Here is a 26,206-nt window from a genome sequence, read left to right as displayed (position 1 = left end):
AGTTAGCGCCCCTTGGCCCTAATTATGGAGGGGTTGGAGAGTGCGCCTTCCCCCAAGCCAGTGAGAGTCACTGACTATGTGATAGGTCTCTGGAGGAGTATGCCATACATGATGGCTCTGGTCAAACATTGGCATGACCAGAAGGCCAACTTACAAGGAGAGGAAACCCAGTATACTACTGTCTAATCACAATTAGCAGTGTATACTTTGTCTTATCCGGGAGAATAGTAGTAGGAGTATAGGGAGACAAAGTTATGAAGCAGGTATAGAGGTGTAGGGCATAAACACTCTTATTAAAACATTAGGAGGGACCAGGGAAGGTTAAAAAGTCAGTATCAAATTTTAATAATGAAAAGATCGTCAGATTTAAAACATCCAATTAAATAGATAGGTCCATAGTACAAAAATTGTCACATCCCATGTAGAAAGCAACAATAGGGAATACGTAGCAGGCTCCAATGGTCAGTTAAAAGTAATGTTGTAGCAAAAATACGACCACCGAGGGTACTTGTCAACCTAAATAGTAAGGTACCCAACCAGATATGGATAAATATGTCATACATTTTACTCTCTGTTTAAAGTCCAGAGATATGTCTCGACATGTTTCTGTTCCTCTAAAACAAAGTGTGGAACATTCATCAGGAGGGAATAATTTACAGTATAGCCTATTTGACAATTGGGGTGGTAAACAATACCACTACAGTATCCTAGCACCTGCAAGAGATAAAAACAACAGACATCAAAGATTAGCTAATCAATAGTTATATACTTTGGTAAGTTCAAAAAATGAGCTGGGAACCCTATCAAGGGGGATAATTACCTCATAAGGTGCCAGTGGGGGCTCTCTACTAGCATTAGTAGGTCTAGGGTAGTGAACATCACGGCCCTACAAGAGAAAAGGAATAATCTATAGCAAATGTATCAGCTACTTAAAAGCCTTGTAGTCCACACAGTACAGCAGCAAAAATAGGGAGGAAGACTCCCATTATGTGTCTAAGCGTAAAAGCGTCTTATAGTGGGAAGAGGGAACCGTAACAAGTGAGTCCCACATACAAAAAGACAAATGTGAACCGGCGGTGGATGATTGAGACATCCTTCGCAAAGATGAAGGCAGTGTCAAGGCCCAGAAAGTGCAAGGCCACCAGGAAAGGGCATAATGAAAGTAACACTCCACTATATCACAGTGCATAAAGAGGAAATAAGTGAGACCGGTGCTTTACTAGCCTGCTAAGTGAACAAAAATACGGGACGGGGAGACCCCACGGAGAGTGGTGTCATCGTGATCACTGTTAGATGTACAAAAATACCTAAAAATGCCCACAGGAATAATACTTTGATAAGCCCACAGGAGTGAAATCAGGAACAAATCCCAGCGTTCCGCACTGCAGATAAAGTAAATATCCAGAAATATGTTAGTGTATCCTTAGAAGGATGCCGTGAGTGAGTGAAGCCCGGCGGCCATCTTACAAGGGAGTGAAAGAAAGTTACACAGGCTAGGGTACTTCCAACACCAAGTCAGTGAAAGGTACCCAAGTCGAATGGAGAAAAAAAGGAAACTAAAAGGAAGGGGTCTCAAAATTAATAGAAGGGGCGGTTGGGAAAACTCGAGAGTCATGTAGACTAAAACCATAAAGCTCCAGAGTGGAGTTGCCTACAGTAACATTATAAACAGGTTTTAACATGTAGCAGTGTATGCAGAGATATTTACACAAGGCCGCTAGATATTATGCCAAACAATCGACTTGTTGAGCCCCGTGACATCACTACGTAGGGTAAAAATCATCTTTTGTTCAATTTTCAACAATTTCTTTTCACGTGCTGTTATTCGCTCCTTTCAGAGCCAGTAGAACCGTCCAGGTGAAGTCTTCATATTTGTGTTTCAGAAGGTTAAAGTGTTTCACAAGTGGAGCATTCTCAGTTCTGTTCTTCAAACAGCTCAGGTGTTCCATTATGCGAGTTTTTACTTTTCTGATAGTCTTTCCGACATAGTGCAATCCACATATAGAGGTAATCGTGTATACCACAAAATCAGTGTTACAATTAGTGAGGTTCTTTTGGGTCCAGCGTTTTGAGAGGCCAACATCAACTTCTTTAGTTCTCGCAGTTAGTTTGCAAACGCCACATGTGCCGCAAGGATAATGCCCAGTGGGTTCTGGGAGACCCCAAAGAGAGGTCAATTTGGGTTCCGGAATATTGACCGATTTCAATTTGCTATTACTAACTATATTGCCAATGGCGGTACTTCTTTTATAGGCAAATATAAGCATAGGGATAGATTGAGTTGTGGTTCTAAAGATTTTCCAGTTTTTCTTTATGATGTTGGTGATTTCAAAACTCTGGTCCGTAAAGGTGTTCACACAGACAATGCGATCCTCTTTAGGTTTTATTTGCTTAGGTTCTAACAAGGCCTCCTGATTATTGTTGAATGCCCTTTTGGCTGATTTTCTTATTAACTTTTTGGGATAGCCTCTTTGAGCTTTTTACTGATGTAACGCTCACCTGATTCACGCAGAGGCGCCGGTCTTGACTGGGTGAATGCCGTATCTTCAAAGGTGATGTGTAACACACAGTTGGCTCTTTGGGCTGGACCTCTGTGCACTGTATGTCTGACTCGAAGAGTAAGATGTCTGCAGATAGAAAATATGGGATTAATGAACTGGGGTTATTGGGGCCTACATTTGTTATAGATTATTCCTTTTCTCTTGTAGGGCCGTGATGTTCACTACCCTAGACCTACTAATGCTAGTAGAGAGCCCCCACTGGCACCTTATGAGGTAATTATCCCCCTTGATAGGTATATAACTATTGATTAGCTAATCTTTGATGTCTGTTGTTTTTATCTCTTGCAGGTGCTAGGATACTGTAGTGGTATTGTTTACCACCCCAATTGTCAAATAGGCTATACTGTAAATTATTTCCTCCTGATGAATGTTCCACACTTTGTTTTAGAGGAACAGAAACATGTCGAGACAGATCTCTGGACTTTACACAGAGTAAAATTTATGACATATTTATCCATATCTGGTTGGGTACCTTACTATTTAGGTTGACAAGTACCCTCAGTGGTCGTATTTTTGCTATAACATTACTTTTAACTGGCCATTGGAGCCTGCTACGTATTCCCTATTGTTGCTTTCTACATGGGATGTGACAATTTCTGTACTATGGACCTATCTATTTAATTGGATGTTTTAAATCTGACGATCTTTTCATTATTAAAATTTGATACTGACTTTTTAACCTTCCCTGGTCCCTCCTAATGTTTTACTAAGTGTTTATGCCCTACACCTCTAGTACCTGCTTCATAACTTTGTCTCCCTATACTCCTATGACCAGAAGGCCAACATGGTTGAGTTTACTCAAGACCAGCAAGATTTAGTTATGGTACCTACAAGGCAGAGGGCCTTACAGGACAAGTGGATAGGACCATTCAAGGTTGTGGGTAAGCTTGGAGAGATCAACTATCTGGTGGACATAGGCAATCCTAAGGAGGCTCCCAGAGTCTTTCACACCAACCGTTTAAAGGCTTATATCTCAAGACCAGAAGGGGGAGCTTTGATTCTAGCTTCAGCCCAAGAGGAGGAGGAGAGTGAACCTCTACCTGACCTACTCAGAGGCCAGCCTTTAGATGAGAAAATAGAAGGAGTTAATCTCTCTTCTAATTTGACACCTGAACAACAGGAGGAGTGCAAGTTTCTGTTAAATCAGTTTGCCTCCCTGTTTTCACCATCACCAGGCTTGACCCCTTGGGGCCAGCATGATATTCAAACTGGTGACTGTTTACCTGTCAAAAACAGAGGTTACAGGATGTCACATAAAGGAGGAGGTCAACCAGATGCTTTATCTCGGGGTATAGAGCCATCTACAAGTCCATGGTCTAGTCCAGTTGTGCTAGTCACAAAGGCAGGATCCCAGGAGTTGAGATTCTGTGTGGACTATAGAGCACTTTAGGCAGTCACCAAGACTGATGCCCACCCTTTACCAAGGATAGATGAACTGGTGGCTAAACTTGGTTCAGCCAAGTACCTCAGTACATTTGATCTCACTTCAGGCTATTGGCAAATAGCACTGACATACCATGCCAAGGAGAAAATTGCATTCTCAACCCCAGCAGGCCTCTACCAGTTTAAGGTAATGGCTTTTGGACTAAATAATGCACCTGCTACATTCCAAAGGATGGTTAATCAAGTTCTGAATGGGATGGAGGACCTCTGCATGGCATACTTGGATGACATTTCAGTGTTCAGCCCTACTTGGAAAGAACACGTTGACCACTTAGGATATGTTTTGCAGGCTCTTGAGCAGGCCCATCTGACCATAAAGGTTAGTAAATGTCAAATTGGTAAGAGTAAAGTGGTCTACCTTGGACATGAGGTAGGAGGAGGTGAAATCAGGCCATTGCCTAGCAAAGTACAAGCTGTACAAAACTGGGCCACCCCTACTACTCAAACCCAAGTGAGCCTTCCTAGGCCTCACTGGGTACTATAGGAACTTCATAGAGAACTATGGGACCATAGCTTCTCCCTTTAATGTAGTCTCCTCTCCCAAATGCCCTAAAAAGGTCAGGTGGAATGAGGAGTGCACCCAAGCCTTTGAAGGCCTAAAGAAAGCCCTTTGTCAAGCTCCAGTCCTAAGAGCTCCTGACTATAACCAAACCTTCATTGTGAAGACACATGCTTCAAATACAGGTATAGGTGCAGTCCTTAGTCAACTGGATGAGAAAGGTAGGGAGCACCCCATTTGCTTCATCAGCAGGAAGCTGAAGGAACCAGAAACAAGGTGGGCAACCACTGAGCATGAATGCTTTGCTATTGTGTGGTCATTGAAGAAGTTTAGACCATACTTGTATGGATCTACTTTTGTGATTCAAACTGACCACCAACCCTTGAGATGGTTGATGCAAATGAAAGGGGAAAACCCAAAACTACCGAGATGGTCAATCAGCCTGCAAGGGTTTGATTTTACCATTGAACACAGGTCAGGTTGTCGCAACCAGAATGCTGATGGTCTCTCCAGGATGTTTGACCGACTGGAGTAAGGAGATTCATGCAGGAGTGGATTAAATCCTCCTGTCCCTTAGTCTGGGGGGGACGAGTGTAAGGGAGAATTCGCCAAATGTGCCAATTTCCCTTACCTTTTGAGACCCCCAGCAACTTTGCTGGATTTCTGAGATTTTATTTAACTGGAAAGTGTGTGAGCCTTTTTTTCCCACTCATGTATTTTGATGTGCGTTTTACTTTTGTGTTCTTTGGTTATGGAGTTTTAAAATAACTCCAGTGGCATCTTTTTCTGAGTGTCACACAGCACCTTCAGTGCAGTGGCACAGGGGAGACTTCCCAAGGTTTAAATACCTTCTCTGGGACCGACTACTGTCTCCCAGAGCATGTAAAGTTAAATTTACTTTACTAGTCTCTTTAAATGTACTGACCCAGTACACCCTATCTTACTACAGAGTGCTGGAGGGGTTGCCTAGCTTCCCCTGAGTCAAAACACTTATGTAACAGTAAAATGTTACCATTTCCTACTTTAAATGGCTGGTGGCAGTGGTTTAGATCAACTACCGTGATTTTTCCTGACCGCTAACAACGGTAGCTAAAAATCGGGTCAGCCATGTTTTTCAATATGGCGCCCAAGACCTATCTGTAAAAACAGACTCTGGTCATCTTTTTTCACCATTTATTTTAGGAAAGGTCCTTCTTGTGTGCGTCTCTGCGCGCCAAACCAGGTTTGGTCCCTTTGTTCGTTGGCCTTCGGTGGGCTTCATTGCTGAAGCCCTCCTCTGCCGCCCGAGTGTCTGGGGTGGACCGGATGTGAGGCAGGTGCCCGAAACTCCCTGTGCTTAGACTCCTAGAAGACCTGAATGCACTCTGGCATGATTGGCTGGCTGGCTGTCCGGCAAGGACAGCCACGCAGCTGTGTGACAGCCAGGCTGGAATGAATGGTGGAAAACTGAATGGGTTTAAAAGCAGGTCTCTAGAACTTGGAAAGCAGAGACGACCACTGGAACGAAATAACCGAAGAGGAGAGGAAGAGGACTGCTGCAACTCCTGGACGACCGGTGAAGCCATGCTGCAGGTCCGAATTGCATGAAACTCGGACGACAGAGAAGCCCTTCAAGGTTAACTTCCCTTGAGTTTTGTGGGGACAAGCAACTTGCAAGCCACCTGGACACCGTCCTATTCTGGTCGAATTTTCATCAGAGTGCTGTTGAAAACCGGATAGCCAGAGGGAAGGAAACCTGCTTGTTGACTTTAAGGCACGCACACCGTAGGTTAGTTTAGTTTATTTGTAAAGCACAGCCGAACCCTCAGGTAACAGGGCGCATTTTCGTGGGAGCAGCAGTGTTAGAGAAGGTTGCACATACATACAAAAAAATAGCATAGGGAGGAGTAGTACAATAGTTAGTATGAAGGACCCGGTTACATAATGGTCAGTTGCAGAATTATGTATTAGTTACAAAGGTTAATGTCACCAAAGCAGGAGCTACCTCTTTAGATCACAGATAGCAAGAGCACCAAATGAGGCTGAGTGTAGTAGGAAAAAAGAATGCCGAGTTGAAAGTAAATCCTTAACCTTAGCTCGGAACGACCAGAATGAAGTGTCCACTCTAATAGTCAAGGGTAGGGCATTCCATGATTTGGTCGCTAGCACAGGGAAGTTGGACCCATCAGCAGTTTTCAGTTTAAACCGAGGGACGCAAAGCTGGTGTAGGTATGGGGCTCTAGTTGGTCTAGAGGAGTTCTGTCTGGTGAATTTGTCGGATAGGTATCGAGGGGCTGTCTGATGAAGGCATTTGTGAGTGATGACAAGTGCTCGTAGTTTGATTCTCCCACAGATAGGTAGCCAGTGGACTTCCTTCCTGGCTGAGGAAATGTGGGCCTTACGTGGGAAGTTGAGGGGGCATCTGAGTGCGTTGTTTTGTAGTATCTGAAGTCTTTTAAGTTGTGGTTTGTGGAGCCTAGTAAGATTGAGTTACAGTAGTCTAGTTTGGATAAAATGAGGGCCCTGGCTAGTGTAAGGCAGCTGTTGGTAGATAGGAATGGTTTTCAGGCATTGAGGAGTTTGTTGTAGTAGGCTGTGGAGGAGATAGTGGCGTTGATTTGTTTTTTGAGGTCAAGTGTTGAGTTCAGATACACTCCCAATGTTTTGACTTCTTTAGATACTTTTATAGTGTTACCATCAATGACGAAGGATTGTTATCTGGGGTCAAGTTTATTAAGACGGGCCTGTGACCCAACTATCAGCAGTTCAGTCTTGTCATTGTTCAAGCAGAGGCTATGGGTGGCCATCCATGCTTGAATTTCAAGTTTAATCTCATTTAGTTTAGCAACATCTTCCGCATAGCTTCCCGTGAGCGCAATGAGGACCTGGGTGTCATCGGCATAGTTGGTATAGGTAACTGCCAGGTTATCAAGGCGGTCAAAGAGGACTTGGTGAAGATGTTGTAAAGTGTGGGAGAGATACACGAGCCTTGGGGAACTCCACAATGGATCTATCCAAAAGGAAGGACCGGATCCAATTGGTGGCATCCTGAGAGAATGCGGCAGCTGAGGCGAGGTGTTTAGTGAGTATTAGGTGGTCGACTAGGTCGAATGCAGCAGACAGGTCTAACATGAGCAAGAAGGCCAGATTGCCCTTGTCTTTGGCTTCATCCAATTGGATTTTTATATCCAGGAGGGCTGTTTCTGTGCCATGCCTGGGTCTAAAGCTGGATTGTTGCTGGCCTAGGAGGTTGTTGACTTCCAAATGTTTTGTATTTGGAGGTATGCTACTCTGTCTACTATTTTAAGGAGAAAGAGGACAGTGGTGATGGGCCTATAGTTCATCGGGGTGTTAGGATCAAGGTTGGGTTTTTTTAAGTAGAGGTAGGACCCAGGCCTCTGAGGTTGTGTGGGACTACAGAGCTTTCGAACGATGAGTTGATCAGGGTGGTGATAAAGGGGGCTAGGTCTTTGGCTCCGTCCTTAATGACGGATACAGGGCATAAGTCTCCTAGACAATTGGAAGGTTTTAGGCTGGCAATTATATTGGTCACTTCGTCCTCTGTAACTGGGGAGAAATGGAAGAGGGGGCAGTCGGGGTGGGGTGCGCTGGAGGTCTCGCTAGCGTACATTTTAGAAGCAAGGTTGGCTTTTTTTGCTTCAATCTTAGCTTGTAGGAGGGCTATTTTATTAGAGTGCTTGTTGGATATTATTGCAACAGGTTTTGTCCTTGATGCAGTCATCCGTGAATGGCACGGGTGATTCCAATTCTCGTAGGATGGAGAATAGTTCTTTTGGGCCAGATTTGGCATTGTGAATTCTGGTATTAAAGATTTTTTTTTGGCATTCATTATAGAAGCTTTGTAAGTAGCGGCTGATGAGTTGAAGTTTTCTTTCGTGGTGATAGATGGGGCTTTCCTCCAGCTAGATTCAGCTGACCTCTTGAGGGTGTTCAGTGCTTTTAGTTCAGCTGAGAAGCATTTGTTGACGTGTGCCGATGGTTGAATTTTTCTTAGTTTTAGCGGGGCTATTTGGTTCAATGCTAGATCTAGTGTGTCATTGTAGAGTTTAACTAGAGAGGTGGGATTGGGGATGTGATCGACAGATGTGATGGGGTGCAGTAATGGTCTGAGATTCTCCATAGAGATATTACATTTGTTCCTGGCAAGAGATTGCAGTGGGGAGGTGTGAGGTAGGTTTGTGTAGTTATGGGTATAGTGAAGTTGATCAAATGATGGGCAGACCAAACGCAGGGGGTGATGTTGGTCACCGAAATGTCACAGTTGGCATCAGCCAGCCAATCTAGAGTTCTGCCTTTAGCATGTTAACACGTTGCATTAGGCACGATTGAGTGATGGTGTCATTGATCAAGGATGCTTTTGAGACATTGGGGTTCTGAAGACTGAGGTTGAAGTCTCCCAAAAATAAGATTTGGGAGCTAGGTTTTGTATTAGAGGTTAATAGGTGGGAAATGTCCTCCTCAAAAGGTGGTGATTGCGCCTGGTGGTCTGTAAAGGAGGTGGCCTGGTATGGTTTTGGAGTTGGACAGTGGGAGTTTGAAGGATAGAAGTTCGGTTGAAGATATGTCAGGTTTGGAGACTTCTGTATATTCAGGTTAGATTTTGCAATGACAGCTACTCCACCGCCTATCCCGGAAGATCTATCTGTTCTAATGATAGAGTAGTTCTCAGGTATGGCAATGGAGAGAGAAGGTCCAGCAGCGGCGTGTAGCCATGTTTCAGTTTCTGCGAGGAGATCTAGGTCATTGGTTGTGATCACGTCTGCAATATCAATGGCATGTGCAACTAGGGAGCGAGCGTTGATGAGGGCTCCTTTGATTATGATAGTGGGTTGGGCCTCAGAGTCCTCAAGCAGATGCTCACATGTTTATAGTATGTTGAGGTTGTTGGATTTGTCAGTGGGAGCTACTAATGGCGCTTGACATGGAGACTTGAGCTCCCCTGTATGATGCGTGGGAGTACTCCTTCGTGTGAGTTTGCGACTGGTGGGGGAGCGGAGTCTCATTTCTTAGCATCACGGGAAAATCCGAGTCAAAGTCTTTGGTGTCGAATATGTTGAGGCGGTAAACTAGTTTGGTGTTTCTCAGGTGGGTGGGGCAAGGGATGAGTGGTAAGGGTGGAGTGGCAAATTTGGTTATCCATTCTGTAGGTCGCAAGATAAGCTGAGGGTGGTGTTTGTCACTAGATGGCATGGGGGAGAGGGTTTTGTCCCCGGTACTAGGTGGGAGGTTTGAAGAGGATATGTTGTGAAATAGTGGCAGGATGGGTGCCATGGTGAGCGTCACTCTTCTTAGTGATGCCATGATAGTATATTGGTAAGCTGAAAGGAGGTAGGGCAAATATCGTGGGTGTTGAGTGACTGTGGGCTAGTGATACGTGCTAGCTGGTGGTTTACAGTGGTTAGGATGTTGCTAGTTCAAATCAGAATGAGTGTCATTCTATGAGGATTGGCTGAGCAATTTAATGCGTTATGTTAAGAAGCATAGACTATTTCAAGCTAAATATCACGAATAAGGATGGGCATAATCTGGTTATGTATCATGAATAAAGAATGGGCTGGTTCAGACTAGGTAGAATGTTATGGCTGGGTTAGACTTAGTTGTACAACAAACAATAGGCAGATTCGAATTGTGCAACATAGTTAAGAAATAGGCAGGATCGAGCTGTGCATTCTAATTAAACAATAGTATAATACACAGTATGTACTAATTCAATACAGTGGACCAGTAACAATGTTTTGTGCAAAAATCAGGCAGTTCAAAGCAAAAGGCCTACAGTAGGGTTTTGTGCAAGTTAAAACAATAGGCAAATAATGACAGTGTGAGTCAGTGCAGAGCAATGGGCCAGTAACAGTAGTTTGTGCCGAAAATATAGGCGATGGGTGGTTTGTCCGCAGGAATCAGTAGTTTGAGACTAGGGGCAGAGCAGAACGCCAGTAGGTGTCGATTCTCAAGTCAGATTAGACAGTGGGATGCATGAAGTACCCAAGGGCGCAATTCAAATCAACAGGCAAACAAGGAATACAGCGAGCGCTGTTCAGATCCATGGTGCACATATGGTATACATTAGACGTAGTTCCCAACAGTAGGTGCATATGGCATACAGGGGGGCGCAGTGCAAGTCAGTAAGGCACAAATAGAGTCCCACAGGTTGCTATTTAGAGTCATAGGTCACACATTAAACCAACGTCTAGCTACAGCTTTTGGCCTCTTCCCTGGGCAGTGCAGGAACCTCCCGATGTCCTTGTCCCCACGACTGAAGCTCAGGAACAGCGAGATCTGCTCGAACTGCCAGGAACAACTGCCTCAGCTACAGCTTTCTTCATTGACAAGGTCCAGTGCAAACCGGATATCTTTTCGGCCATCGAGAAAGTGCGTGAAACTTTCAACTACAATGGCTTGTCCTTCCCTTAACATTCGTCAAACTTTTTGCCTAGCCAAATCCTTTAAAAATCTGTGGCAAAGACTTAACCGTTACTTACCAAAACTGTGCTATCCTATACAAAAGACTCTGAACCATTGACTTTGGCCCAGGCCTATTGAGAAGAATTGCTGGTTGTATTTGACTGAAACCCTTTGCCCTGCTTATGAATGTATTTGGGCAGTCTATTCTTATAACCTTGTCTTTTCCTTCCTTTATTAAGTATCTGAAGTGCCATTTTGCTCACACTTCATTTTGGAGCTAAACTTGTTCATTTACTTACCGGTTGGCTTTTTGGGATATATTAGTGTGCGATATTGAACTGCTTGTGCTAGAGTAATGCTTTATAACTGAGTAAATACATGTATATTCTTTTACCAAGAAACCTTGAGTAAGTGTTTACTTTAATCACTGTATTTGTTGGTCATTTGTGTAACTTGTTCTACTGCTCACTTAAACTCCTGAGATAAGTTTGGCTGCTCAGCCATCGCTACCACTTTACTGTGTAGTACAGGCTTGTACCAAAGGTGAAATCGTGCTTACACTTGTAGTCCTAATTGCCTGTAGTGTTCCCCAAGGGTACTGCAGGTGATTCTGCCTAACAATTGGTCCACATAAGGAGTGTGTGTTTGTGAGCAGATCTCCCATTGGGTCCGCTCCGTTTTGGCACGAAGGAAACTTTGGATAAGAGGAGGCCAAAAACACACCTCCCATGTCAATCTCCTGAGTTCTCACTGAACAAAGGATAGGATCCAAGTATCCCGCAACTACGAAGCCGAGTCGAGGAACCGCTGGTGACCCGCTGGAAGGTTTGGCACCCTGAGCCCGCTGTCGTCCCGTGGGACCCCTCTGCATCTGGTCGTCCTAGAAAGTCTCCGAAGACGCTTCGACCCATTGGAATAGTGGGACCAACTATTCTCGGCACCTTCATCCAAACCTGCAAGTAAGCTTTCTCGGAAGTGCCCATGGGCCAACCAGTGGGCTGACCAGTTTACCCAGTTGCTTTGATCTGTCACTGCCGCTGTTTCGAGGAGGACCTCGAAACTTGGTATACTGCTAGCTCTGTGTCCATGGCACCGTCACACCGAATTTCGTATACTTGGCATCCCCAGGTCTGAAGTGAGATGTGTGCCAGGACCGGAGTAAACCCGGTTACTGTGTTGCCCTGCCGCGGCAATGTCTTTTGCAAGTACGCTGCAATTGTGACCCTCCTGCCCCTGAAGCCTGCTGCAGTGAAACTGGGTCGATTTATCCACCCGGAGTGGAGAAATCGCCACTGTCCCGTTTGGGAATCATCGCTGTAACTCAGGAACTGAAAGCCGCAGAGACGTCCTTTTTGTCGCATTCGAACTTGCAACCCACGTGCAAAGTTTGGGTCCAAGTGTGCCTGGGACCGGTGAGTACTTACAACACTAACCGGTGGCCCCTGGAGCCAAGGGCCCCTTTTATGCATCAGAGGCCCCCAGGGGGCCCTCTCCTTTCGACTGCTAGTGCAAACTAGCGACTCCATCCCGCACTCTGAAACTGCCTCTGCCTTTAAGTGGAGGTCCTCCCTGAATAGTGGGAACTTGTTCCTTCCCGAGCTGCTAGAAACCCCTGGAGAGACCCCATTATGTCCATTCGAACAACTGCGTGCACTGACATATCATGTACTATTGAGGGCTTGGACTGCCTCTTAGTTAGGTGTGTTATCAATGTCGAAGGGGCCTAAAGACCATCTGCACTGCCGGTTTCCATCCCATCTAGGTTGTCGACATTTTGTGCATTTAACACCTTTAGACCCCAATGGTCTTGTATATACATTGTATTGGTAGTGCTGTGATTCCTCAGCTATGGTCTATGTTACAAAGGCCTTGTAATAAATGTGTATATTGTTAATACAACACCTGTCTGGAGTAATTTGTAAGTGTCCTTGCTTTGTGTGCTCATTGAGGTCCTTCAGTCACCCTCACCCCTCCTGAGACCTAGTCTGTGTTGAAGCCAAGGTTGCAAACTGCAACACTGTATATTGAAAACTGAAGAGAACAGTGTTTGAAGCATATGTGGCAATGTGGCAAGCAACACAAACACAATTAAACAGCAGAGAGTGATTGAACTTTGAAGCCATGGTACAATATCGTAGACAAGAGTGGTCCAGCACCACGAGGGTGCTCATTCAAAAGTCTCTGTTAGGTGTCCAGCTGAAAGGTGGCAAATGTGAAGAGTGGTAAAGAATTGTGAAATCAAAGTGGTCCTACAACACCTCAAGCAAATGTGCCCATTTGAAAGTCTTCGATAGTTGATGAAAACGTAAATGAAGTTGGTCCCAGCACGGCGCAGGGAGATCAGCTAAACGCTTTTGGTTAAAGCAAGTTTGTGTAGAGTTATATTGGAAATTGGAATTAGTCTGAGCCCGGCGGAGGGAGACTAATTGAACATTGTGTTAAAAGGGATCTGAGTCCATTGAGGGGGATCTGAGCATGGCTGAGGGGGATTCGGGGTGAACCATGAGTCACCAGAGAAAGAATATCCTACGAGAAATTGGATGCATAAATAATCTACGAACATTGGGATCAGAGGATCCAAGCCCAGCTGAGGGGGGTCCGAGGGGAATAGTGAATCACCTAAGAAATTGAGTACTTGTTAATGTTAAAAGGCATTTATATAGTGCACCGTCACCAACATAGTTGGTCCTGAGGTGCTCTGGCGGATCTGTAAACAAGAGGAGGGCGGGTAGGGTTAGTCAGGTGGAGTGGGAGAGTGGGAGAAGTGGTGTGTTGTTGGCGGCTTCAGTTCGCTATACACCTTGCGGTGAGCTTTGGTGCGAGTACCGGACCGGGCGAGACCTAGTGTGCTGTTGGTGCTGTTTATGTGTGGTTTGTTTGTGGTTGATGCAGGGTGGTAAAGTGCTTGCGGTTTGCTGGGCGGGAGAGGTTTGTGTGAATTTTCGGGTGGGTTATGAATGCAGAGATTTGAAAGTTGGGTTAGTGGGGTCTGTTTCCTGGTTTTAGTACATCCTGTTCCATTTAAATTGTATTCCTATGGGTGGGGTTATTGCCGATTTCCTTAATTGGCCGTCTGACAGTTGTGTGTGATGGTGCAGCGCACTCCGAGCTGTATTACAATGAACTTTGTATAATGTGGTTAGGTATGTCTATTTCTCTCCCTCTGGTGTAGGAGCTGAGGGTTGGGCGCTCCCTATTCCCTTGCTATCTATTGTGACATAGGTCTGTTGGAGCTTGGCTGTGGTTCAGGGCCAGTGTGCTATTGATGAATCGTCCTAGTCCTTCCGTCTTGGTCTGCGCCTATGTATTCAGTCTTTAGTGTCCTCCTATCGTGGCTATCTCTCAGTCAGTCGTTCGGTATGTCGTGGAGGGTCTTCCTTAGATTCTATTTTTAGTTGATTGCTTGGTGGGAATCGGGATCTGTGTCTTCATTCATCATTGTTTTAGTTGTGTGTGTGTCCTTGTGGGCGGTCTTCTAGTCACAAAGTGAAGAGCCAGAATTTGAGCAGTTTCCTGAATAGTAGGTGGTATCCTGTGTTGCGCATGTTCTTTGGTAGGTTGTTCCAAGTTTTCGGGTCCTGGTGTGAGAAAGAAGATCCTACGAGTTTTCCTTTATTGTAGGGTTTCGGTTCCAGGCAGATGTCATCGCTTGATCTGAACGTTCTTGTTGGTTGATGTAGGAGTAATTTGTCTCTCAGGAACTCAGCGCCTTGTTTGTGTATTGCTCTGTGTGTGATGCATATTGTTTTGAATTGTATTCGTTGTTTTATTGGTAGCCAATTCAGTGTTTTTAGCGCAGGTGTGGGGTGTGCTCATTGAGGTAGTTTGCGAAGCAATCTAGCCACCGCATTTTGTATGCATTGTAGTTTTTTTTTTTTTTTTTTTTAAGAAGTCGTTCAGGCATACCCAGGAATAGGCTATTGGCATAATCTACTCTGGACATGACAAGAGCAATGGTAATTGTTTTGTTGGAGAATGACGGGAACGGTAGGATCCTTTTTGCCACTCGCAGGAGAAAGAAGCATTTCTTGAGTAGAGTGTTTACTTGTGGCTGTAGAATAAGATTGTTGTCCATCAACAATAGACTATGGTGCTGGGGTTGTACCGAGTTCTCTTGGCCAAGGGATGTAGTGGTTGCCCCCTCTGCTTTTTGTGATGATCATTATTTCTGTTTTGCCTGGATTGATTTTGAGGTAGTTAGAGTTCATCCAGTTGAATACTTCACAGAGGCAGTTCTCTAGTGTTGAGTTTTTTTCTAGAGTGTCTTGTATTTTGAAGATTATTTGTGTGTCGTCAGTGTAGTTGTAGCAGGTGAGGCTGTGTCTTTTGATGATTTTGATTAGTAGAGATAGGTAGATGTTGAATAATAGCAGTGGGGAGAAGGATGATCCTTGTAGTACTCCACAAGTGGAGTCTCTTGGATTGGATTTGAAAGGTTTCATCCATATGGTTTCTGATCGGTTTGTTAGGAAGGATTTGATATACAGTAGGGCGGTGTCTGTTATTCCCCAGTCATTCTAATCTCGTTATGAAGATGTTGGGACTAACTGTCGATGGCTGCGGATATTTATCAAGGCAGTACTGTAGTCCGAGTCTTATTTTGTTTTTAGGTTGTCCGATATTGAGAGGAGAGCTGATTCCGTTCCTCTCATTGGTCTGAAACCAACTTGTGCCTGGTCTAGTAGGCGGTACTCTTCTATGAATTCTTGGGTTGTTTTGTATATCTAAGTTTCAAGCAGTTTGGCTGTGTACGGGATGTTAGAGATGGGTCTGTAGTTGGAGAGGTCCTCTACGGTTCCCAATGTATCTTTGGTAGTGGCCTGATGTACACTGATTTGAAGGAATGTGGCACTTTCCCTATTGAGATTGAAAGGTTAAAGACATTCCTGTGATATTCCATGGGAGTGTCTTGTTTAAGAATTTTTATATATGTCCGTGGGCAGGGGTCCTCAGGAAAACCCGAGTTGTTGCTTTGATTTACCAGTTTGATGAGTCTCCACCGATATTGCAGGGAAGCTTCGTAGTTTGTTTGGATGCTCCTTGTGAGGATAGGTGGTGTCCGTAGTATGCTCGAGTGGTCTGGCTTGTATGGTTTGTTGGATTGTGACGATTTTGTTTTTGAAGTGGTCTGCTAGGTCATTGCATAGTTTTATCGAGGGAATTGGCGTATTGTTGCAGCCAGGTGGATTTTTTTATTTCATTTATGATTTTGAAGAGTTCTTTTTGGGTGTTTGGTTCTTTGAAGATTCGGTTGTCATAGTGTTTCCTCTTTTTTTGCATTTCCTTTTTGTTTGAGCAGTTATGTTACAGGAATTTCAGTTTATTTGCAGTGTCGTTTGATTCTCCAATCTAGTTCTAGTTTTCTTTTTTTTCTTTTCATGGTGCTGAGTAGTGGGGTGAACCATTTTGCCATTGCTCTTTTACAAGAAGGAGTTAAAGGTTTTTCTTTGGCAATGTCGTCAATAGTTGTTACAATCCAGATGTAGATTAGGACTACTTTTTTGTCCAGGTCAGCTTCTTCCATAAATGTTGGGTGCGGTTTGCTGCGCTCCAGAAGTTCAGTTAGGTTGGAGTTTTTGATGGTTCTCCAGTTTCTTTTCATGAAGGTCAGTATCGTTGGAAGTTTATTGGAGTGGTCATTGTGATAACAAAGGGAATTATGAGGTGGTCGCACCAGAGTATTTGAATTGGGGGTACCATGGTAATGAGTTCTTAGACACTTGTGTGGTTGTGGTTTCATCGAACCAGATGTTGAAATCTCTGAGGACAATCAGGTGATTATGCTTGATGGCTAGGATGGGGATTGCTTCCATTAAGACGTCTACGAATGTTGCATCAAAGGTTGGTGGTCTGTATATCAGTATGAATTTCAGGTTTGTTTTGGGGTTTACTGATAGGCATAGGATTAAGGATTCGCCTTCATTGATGTTTAGTGGGTCTTCCAATTTGATAACCAGGTCTTCCTTGTGGATGATTGCCATGCCCCCCACCCCTCTTTTGGTTTTTCTGTTTGCTTGGATGCATTTGAAGTTTTCAGGCAGGCAGTTGTTGCGGATGATCTTGTAGTTGTCTAGCCATGTTTCAGTTACAAATAGGATGTCGATACCTCCATCACAAAGGAGATCATACATTTCGGTGGCATGTTTGGACATTGACCTTGCAGCTAAGGCTGCATCTTCTTTGAAGTGGTCTGCTAGATCGATATCTTGGCTGTTCAATAGCAGTGCTTTCCTACTCATGCAGATTGGTTGAAGATCAGCGAAGACTTCTTCATTGAATCGGTCTGTTAGTTTATTGGTTCGGTTGTTGGTTACTAGTACTTTGTCGTCTTGTCTGGTGTGTAGTGGGGGTTGATGGTGCCCTTCTGTTCTTGTGATGTATGAGGTTAGGGGGTTGGAGTCTTCACACACTCTTCTTGGGTGCTCCCATCATTTCTGGCTGGCTGGGGTGATTCTTTGCTGGTCAAGATCTCTGTGTTGCTGGGGAATGCAGGTTCTGGGTTTGTTGCGAGGTATGGTGTAAGGTAAGGATTTTTCTCTTTTGAAGTTTGTTCTGATATTGGTTTTGGGGGGGGGTGTTCCCTGCATTTGAGGATGTTACTGCTGTGGTCAGTTGGATTTGTGTATCCATTACCATTGTGGCATGATCTTGTTCTCTTCCTCGGCACCCATTCATGCTCCAGGCATTTTGGTTCTCGGTGCAGAGATAACAGGTCAAGTGGTCGACTAATGTCTTGTGCTAGGGCAGTACTGGAGTTTCCTCTAATATCTGTAAGGTTGGGTGCTTTTTGGTTGTGGTCTGTTCTTCCGTGGGTGGGTTAGGTGTGTATCCTATAGGTGCACTTTCCCAGGGAATTGGGGGGTACTGAGCGTTCAGTTGTTGGGTGGTCTAGGACTCAGTTCGGGTAGCTATCGATGTTGTTCTCAGAGGTATTGGTGGTGGGTTAATATAATACTATCACAGTGTGGTCCCCTCTAGATGTGGGTCAAGTTAGTCTAAACAGTTAGTGTGCGAGGTAGGCTAGCAATTCCAGTATAGTCACAGTGTAGGGCTGGCTAGTAATTACTATACTGTCAGTGTAGAGCAGGCCAGTAATTACCATACCATCACAGTGTGGATCTCTCCAGATATGGATCAATTTAGTCCTGACAAATTTGCTGGAGTGCGACGCAGGCTAGCAACTCCAACACTATCACAGAGTAGGGCAGGCTAGTAATTACTACACCATCACAGTGTAGAGTAGGTCAGTGATCACTGCACTATCACAGTGTAGAGCAGACCGGAAACCACTGTACTATCACAGTGTGGACCCCTCTAGATGTGGATCAAGTTAGTCTCAACAAATTCAATCGAGTGCGACGACTAGGCACAGCTAGATTTAGCTAGATTTGAGTCTTTATAGTGGGAGAGAGGCCCACAACTAACAATGCAGAGTGAGGACAAGACTAAACACAGCTAGATTTTAGTCCAGGACTAAACATAGCTAGATTTGAGAGTCCTCTGTAGTGGGAGAGAGGCCTACGCCTAATTGCAAAAATGAGAGCAAGACTAAATACAGCTAGATTAGAGTGCAATACAAATCACGGCTAGATTTGAGAATCCTGTAAAGTGGGAGAGAGGCCTACATCTAACCGTGCAAAAGGAGTACAAGACCAAACACAGCCAGATTTGAGTACAAGAACAAACACAGCCAGATTGGAGTACTAGACCAAACACAGCTAGATTTGAGAATCCTGTATAGTGGGAGAGAAGCCCACACCTAACAATGCAAAATGAGTACAAGACTAAACACAGCTAGATTTGAAAATCCTGTATAGTGGGAGAGAGGGAGGCAGAGGATAATCACAGTATTGTACAGTTGTAGGTAGGTTCGCTAAGCGTCTGGACTTCCAGGGTTGAGTAATTGCTGAACTCCCCACCCTGACCCCTCTTATCGTACTTGTGAAAGTCTGAAAGAAGAAAAGAACTTATCATTGGTTTGTCGCATCAGACCCTCTGAATGAAGACTGTGAAAGGCAAAGAGACTTGGGCACGGAAGGCCCTGATGCTAATTGAACAGTATCCTCGTGCTAGAGAAGCCAGAGACTGTGCTAAGCTCGAGTCTACCACCTTGTCCCTTGCTGAAAACCTGGGAATCGAGGCCAACAACCAGACATCTCATTTTGTGAACACGTCTTTCTTTTTCATAACACTGTTTCCCACACTATTTTGTATTCAGAGGTAAGGATTGGCAATAGGTTTATTAGTATATGCCCTTTTATTTTGACAAGGCACCACTAGGACTGCATTATTATTTGATGGTCGTAGCTTGCTCCCATCTATAGATTTAGTATTAGATAGGCGTTTTTCCAAACTTTTTTGAAGTTCAATAAACTACCTTGAACTGTGGTCACTTGTGTGTCTTATTGTTGATACCATGCCTTCCTTACAGCTCCTCCAGGGCACATGAACCTCTAACCTAGGCAAACTGCAGCTTCTACAAATTAGAGCTCTACGAGCCACCCCCTGAGTTAAAACGTAGTGACCACATCGCTGCCAGCAGACGCAATGCCTACTGGCTGCCCATTAAAGCTTGGATTGTCTTTAAAACATTTACCCTGGCTCACAAATGCGCTTACGAAGAAGCTTTACATTATCTCAATGACTGCATCACTCAGAATACACCTAGTCACACCCAAAGATCCAGTGCCAGCCTCTCCCTTATCACTCCCAGCTACAAAAGTAAAAGGGCAGGAGACTGCAGCTGTGCTGTTTCCACTCCCACCCTCTGGAACTCTCTAGCTTCTTCCATTAAAAATGAACAACCCTACAACAAATGTAAAACACTAGTCAAAACTTGGCTTTTTGATAAATACGATTAACTTATGCTTTTGCAATTATTGTATTACTGTCATCGATTAATTTACTGTCTGTAACAAACGCTGTGATAGTCCTGGGTTTGAACGTTACATAAATGCCATAAATGAAAAGGGTGAGAGGATAGGTTCAGAACCAGGATGAACTGATGTCCGAGTGCTGTTTTGCATGTGGGAATTCGTGCAAGAGACCTCGTGCATTGTAACCGTATGGGTAAGATTCAGTACCTCTGGGGTGTGCTAGGGTTTTGTAGTTGGTGTTAGTATGTTGTGTTGGGTTTGGTAGTATGCACTGGTTAGATATTGTCCATAAGGGATCCAGAGTCACGGGTGACCGTAGCTGTAAAGCTGTTGATGGTTTTATGGACTATGTGAGTGGTTCATACTAGGTGCACTTCGCCATCTGGAGATACTGGGTGTGAACATAATGTTGATTCCTGGTGGGTTTATGTGTAGTGTGGCTAGTCCAAGGTCTGGCATCGTGGCGTCAGTTGTGTTAGCGGAGCAGGAAGGGGTAAAATGGGTTAGTAGGTCTGTTTATTGGAGGCTGTGGTGCAGATCTTTGGTTGCCGCTTGACGGTATCTAGTCTGGTTCTTGTTTGTGGTTCTTCGGCCCATCTCGTCTCCTCTCTGGTTGTTTTGTCTGTGGTCTTGTTGACAGCGTTCCTTTGAGGTTGTCATGGTCTGCCAAATAGCCAGGTTTGAGCCATTTCCTGAAGGTGATGTGGTTTAATGTGGTTCTAATTTCTTTGGGTATGGGGTTCCAGATTTTAGCAATTAGACTTGAGAACGCTGTTCCGATGAATTTCCTTTTTTCATAGTGTTTTGCCTCTATTTGTATGTCATTGCTGGATCTTAGTTCCCTTCCTGGGTGATACTAGCTAATCTGATCTTGGAGGAGTTCAGCTCCTTGTCTGTGCAAGGCTTTGCGGGCGATGCAGAGTGCTTATTCATTGTGCATTTGTTATGCGCTTATACGAGTAAATTGTGTTTCAAAGCACCCACAGGGCAACAGGGAGGGAACATGGGATAGAAGACAATTGGAAGATAGAAGACACTGGAAGATAAAGATGAACCTACTAGGCCTTGTGAGCATTCAGAGCGTGCAAGTGCAAAGAGGAGAAGAGGGAGAGGGGGTGGGTGAGTGCTTGAGTGCCCGTGCTCATGAGTGAGCAGCAGGTGTAAGTGCCCAGAGCAGGAAATGCAGGCCTACAGTGGCGAAGGCCAGTTAAGTGCCAAGGCAAGTGCTGTGTGTAGGCGGAGGCTGAAGGCGAGTGGGTGTGGGAGGGCATGGCCCCCCAAGGACCCTGGTCACCAATCATAGCAACCGTGAGATTGGCAGAGGAGGGAAGAGAGAGAGGGGGTGAAAAATAAAGTCTTGAGGAGCTTCTGGAATTTGAGGTGGTCCGGCTCAAGACTAAGAGGAAGGGGGAAGTTGTTGCATAAGAGGGAACCAGCTGAGGAAAGAGATCAGCCTCCAGACCTCTGTTTAGCAATAGGCTTGACACACAGAGTTGGTACCAGTGGGATGTAGAGGTCTAGAGGTAGAGTATTTAATACGGGCGATTTGCAGATAGCGTGGTCCCTGGCCCCAGACAGCCTTATGGATGATGCAGAGGGATTTGAACTTGATCTTTGCTGCAACCAGGAGTCAGTGAAGAGATTTTAGGGCAGGAGAGATGCAGTCCTTGGGCTTGAGGCTAAAGATGACTTGCTGCCCTATTCTGGATTAGCTGGAGGGGGCATAGAGAGGAAGAGGGTAGATTGAAAAGAAGGCTATTGCAGTAGTGTAGCATAGAGAGAAACAGAGCTCTGGTAACATTGAGCTTCTGGTGGAAAGTGAGAAAAGGGAGAATTCCTTTGTGAAGCAAGAGTTGAAAGTCAGACTTTTGGCAATGTCCTGAATGTGAGGAAGGAAGGAAAGGAGTCGAAGAGGACTCCAAGGTTTCTGGCTTCAGATGAGGGAGAAGAGTGAGAGCCTATACAGGAAGGCCAGAGTAAGAAGGGGTCCCAATTGGAAGGTTCTCAGTCTTGCTGGCGTTGAGGCAGAGATCGTTGGAAGTGCACCAGGACTGGATGGCAGATGGCCAGAACAGGATGATTGAAGATGCAAGAGGATCTGCAGGAAGCTTGAAAAAGTTGTCTCATCTGCGTAACACTAAGTTGCAGGAGAAGGAGGAAATGAGGAGTACCAGCTGAGCAAGGTAAGTGTTAAAGAGCCAGGGGGAGAGATTAGAGCCCTGGGGGACCCCACAGGTGAGAAGGTGCCCAGAATGACCTGGGACGAACAGTCAGTTAGGAAGGTGGTTAGCCAAACCAGTGCCCGCTCCTAGATACCCAGGATACAATGGAACAGTTTAAGGAGAATTGAGTGGTTGACCGTGTCAAAGGATAGATCTAGAAGAATGACGACAGCTAGAGAGTTAGAGTCCAGAGATGCAAACAGCTCTTCACAGGTGTTCAGAAGAGCAGTTTTTGTGCCTCTGTTCAGTGTGTGAAGTTGGGGGAGGTCCAGCTTCTCCAAGAGTTTCCCCAAGGAAGGGGTGATAGAAATAGGGCAGTAGTTGGCTGGATAGGAAGGGTCTGCTGAAGGTTTTTTCAGAAGGGGCGCACAATGGAGTGCTTGAGAGAGGAGGGGGAAGGAACCAGTAACAAGAAAAAGGTTGCAGAAATCAGTGAGTGCCGGGGCAAGAAAGCCAGACTTTTCCTTGATGGTTCTGGAGGAGCAAGGGGTAACCTGTTTGGATAAGACCTTCATAGAGGGGCCAACTCTGGTGACCTCAGCTGGTGTGACAGGGAAGAAGACAGAGAGAGAGAGGAAGGAGGGCAGGGGCCATAATGCTGGTGTCTCTTCTGTTTAGTCTTAATAAGATCCTGGCTGCTGTATTTTGCACCCTTTGGAGTTTCTTGTTAAGTCTTTCCAGCATTCCTAGGTAGAGGCTGTTTGCGTAGTCAATTCGTGTGCCTAGGATATGATTGAGGGTTCTCTGGGGGAAGGAGAGGTAGGCGAGTAATTTTCTGAGCAGTCGTAGGAGGAGTAAGATTTTTTTGGCAATTGTGTTGACTTGTGGTTCCAGGGACAGTCTGTTGTCCATGAGTATTCCTAGGTTATCTACTACATCGGTAGTCTCTGGTTGCATTCCCATGCCCATCGGCTAGTCCAGTTGTGGGTTTCCTCTGTCAAATCCTGCTGGTCAGAGTATTATTTCTGTTTTTTCCGGGGTTCAGTTTAAGGTTGTTGTCATCCAATTGAGGAGGTCTGTGAGGCAGTTGTTGAGGCGGTTCGTCCTGGGTTCGGTTTGTCTTCACAATCCGTTGTGTGTCGTCTGTGTAGTTGTAGGCGGTATGTCCGTGGGTTCGAATGATTATCAGTGGGCACATGAAGATGTTGGAAAGCAAACTATGGATCCCTGTGCGACTCCGCAGGATAATTTTTGGTGTTTGATGTGAACGGTGGTAGGTAGGTTCGTTCGGTTTGTTAGGAATAAGGTAAGCCACTTTAGTGCGGATTCCCGTACACCACATTCCAACAATGTTTTTATAAGGGTTGCATGGCTGCTTTTCAAATGCCGCTGATATGTCCAGTAGTAGGAGGGCCGATGGGCGATCTGCATTTATTTTCAGGTCATCCCATATTGATAAGAGTTCTGATTGTGTTCCTCTCATTAGTCTGAAGCCAACTTGTGACCGGTCGAGTATTTATTTGGATTTGTAGAGCGCACTACAGCCCAAAGGCATCAAGGCACTATTTCATGAAGTTGTAAGAAGGCTTGGTTCAGGGTTACATTGAGCGTGAAGCCCAACAGTATAATTTTTTTAGTTAGTTACATTTACAAGTGGTTCAAAAGGAAGGTAAAGCTCATTGATAATTAGTGTACATTTAACCTGACAATACGTAGGGTATTATACATACAGAGGAGGATACATCCTTAAAGTATAATACAGTCTGAGAAGGTTTCATAAAGAGTAGCGCTAACTTACCACACAAAAGGTACTCATTTATATGTTTTTTATCGCTTTGCGGAAGGCAATGTGCGAGTCAATCCTCCTAATGTGAGGGGGTAGAGAGCCCCAATTGATCGCAGCCATGGTGGAGAAACTAGTACTGCCTGCACGAACTCTCCGGAGTGGCAATTAAGTTGGTGTAAACCAATCCTGGGTCTGGAGGAGGTTGACTTGGCTATTCTTTGAACCAGATAGGGAGGTGCCGAGTTATGGACATTTATGCGTAAGGGTGAGCGTTTTAAAGACGATCCGCTCTTTAACAGGCTACCTGGTCTCAGAGATGTGGTCCCTTTTAGAAATACCAGTGGCAGCCCTGAGGGCATTGTTTTGTACCGTTTGGAGATAGATTTGCCAGAATTCCCTACAAAGAGGGTACTATAGTAATCCAATCTCGACCCAATAATTGCTCTTGCAATGCTAAGGCAGTTCTGTTCAGATAAGAAGGGTCTAGATGCATTGAGAAGTTTGGAATGGTATGCTGAGGTAGAGGCAATGACCTGTCTATTCATGGTAAGGTTAGAGTCCAAGTAGACGCCTAAGGTCTTGACTGGTTGGGATACAGTGATCGGTATGTTGTCAATCATGAAGGAGCTGTATTGTTTGTCAAGTTTTCCAAGGGTTGCAGGGAATCCAATTAGCAGAAGCTTGGTCTTCTCACCGTTGAGGCACGAGTTTTCTGCCATCCAGGTTTGGATGGTTGTATATATGGAATTGGGGGTGTTCATGTCAGACTTGTAATCTCCAGAAACGGGGGGGGGGGGGAAGGAATCAGCACCTGCGTGTCATCAGCATAGTTAGCGTATGAGCTACCCAGTGCGTCCAAAATGTTGAACAGATGCCTTGTAAATAAGTTGTAGAGGGTAGGCGAGCTGCATGAGCCCTATGTGACTCCACATTTTATGTGATTTGGATGGGCACAGGCTGAGTCAGAGAAGACTTTCATAACCCTTTCTTGAAGAAACAAGGTGATCCAAGCACATGTCTTTGGGGAGAAGTTCATGGCAGAGGGGAGATGGCGACAGAGTGTCTTATGATCAACCAGGTCAAATGCTGCGGATAAATCAAGGTTTGCCCGCATCTCCAAGGTCGTCCATTTGATTTTTAAGGTCTAACAGAGCTCTTTTGGTCCCGTGTCCTGGACGGAAGCCAGACTGCCGTAGGCCAAGAAGTTTAGCTTCCAGTAATTTTTGGACTGTTGGGTCAAGGGTAGGTTTCTTAAGGAGAGGGTGCACCCATGCTTCCTTAAGCCCAGTTGGGACATGGCCAGACTGGAAGGAAGCAATAATGAAGGCTGTGAGGAATGGGCCAGGGTAGGGGGCACAGTCTTTGATAAGCTGAGCCGGAAAAGCATCCCCTTTACAATAGGATGGTTTAATGGATTTAAGGATTCAGTTTTGGTGGACGTGCTATTTTGAAGGTTAGCTATTTGGTGGCAGAGAGCCTGCTGATGAGCTAGTATTTTTGTTTGCAGGGTATTACGTTTGTCAAGCATAGAAGATTGGATGTTATTACACCAGTTTTCATCCTTAAAGATAGTGGGATGTGGGAGGTGGGGGTGGTAAGATTTTCCAACTCTCTGGAAATAGTAAAAATGTCTTTGGTCCCAGATTTCACCTTTGCTACCCTTGTATTGGGCTTTGGCCTTAATAATGGCAGCTTTAAATTCTTTTGAGATAGTTTTGAAAACTAAATTAGAAGAGTCATTAGGGTTTGCTTTCCAGGAGGAGAGCGTTGCCCTGTTCTTGGGGTGTAGTTCGAGAAGCTCCTGAGAGAACCAGGCATTAGTGCTTGGATCGCTTAGCTTTTCTTAGGGTGAGAGGAGCAATGGCATCGACCGATTGTGTGATGACCGATTTGAAAGCACTCGCGAGAATTTCTGGGTCCCTGGAAAAAGGGGGCTGAAGGGCAGGCACCATAAGGTAAGGTGGAAGCTTTTTCTTAGTAAGCAGTTGAGAACTCCTCTTCACTGCCGCAGGGAGCGGAGTCACTAGTTTAGGGAACCCTTTGGTAGAAGAGAAGTCAAATTGAATGGAATGATGATCAGACCATGGAATCGGAGAAATCTCAGTGAACAGAACAGAGCAGTTATGGTGCGCTACCCAGTCGAGTGTGCAACCTTTAACATGGGTTGGCCCGGAGGATAGCTTGACTGAAACCTAGGGTGGATAATGCCTTTTTAAGAGCAGCAGCTTGGGAGTCAGAGTCATTCAGGCCTAAATTAAGATCTCCCAAGAGCATGAATTAGGTAGTTTTTTTTAGATTATCTGAGAGAGTATGAATCAGGGCTTCATGGAAATCAACAGCTGATCCAAGTGTCGATAGACGATATGGAGGGTAATGGTACAGTTGGGGCAAGGGTTAACTTTCAAAAGAAGGTAGTCACAATTACAACCAAGTCCCCCTTTCACCCTCCTGATTGAGATAGTCTCTTTGGCAATAAG

Source organism: Ambystoma mexicanum, chromosome 12 (genome assembly GCF_040938575.1).
Source record: "Ambystoma mexicanum isolate Mex_15411 chromosome 12, UKY_AmexF1_1, whole genome shotgun sequence".
NCBI lineage: Eukaryota > Metazoa > Chordata > Amphibia > Caudata > Ambystomatidae > Ambystoma > Ambystoma mexicanum.
Note: the sequence above shows the minus strand (reverse complement) of the source record.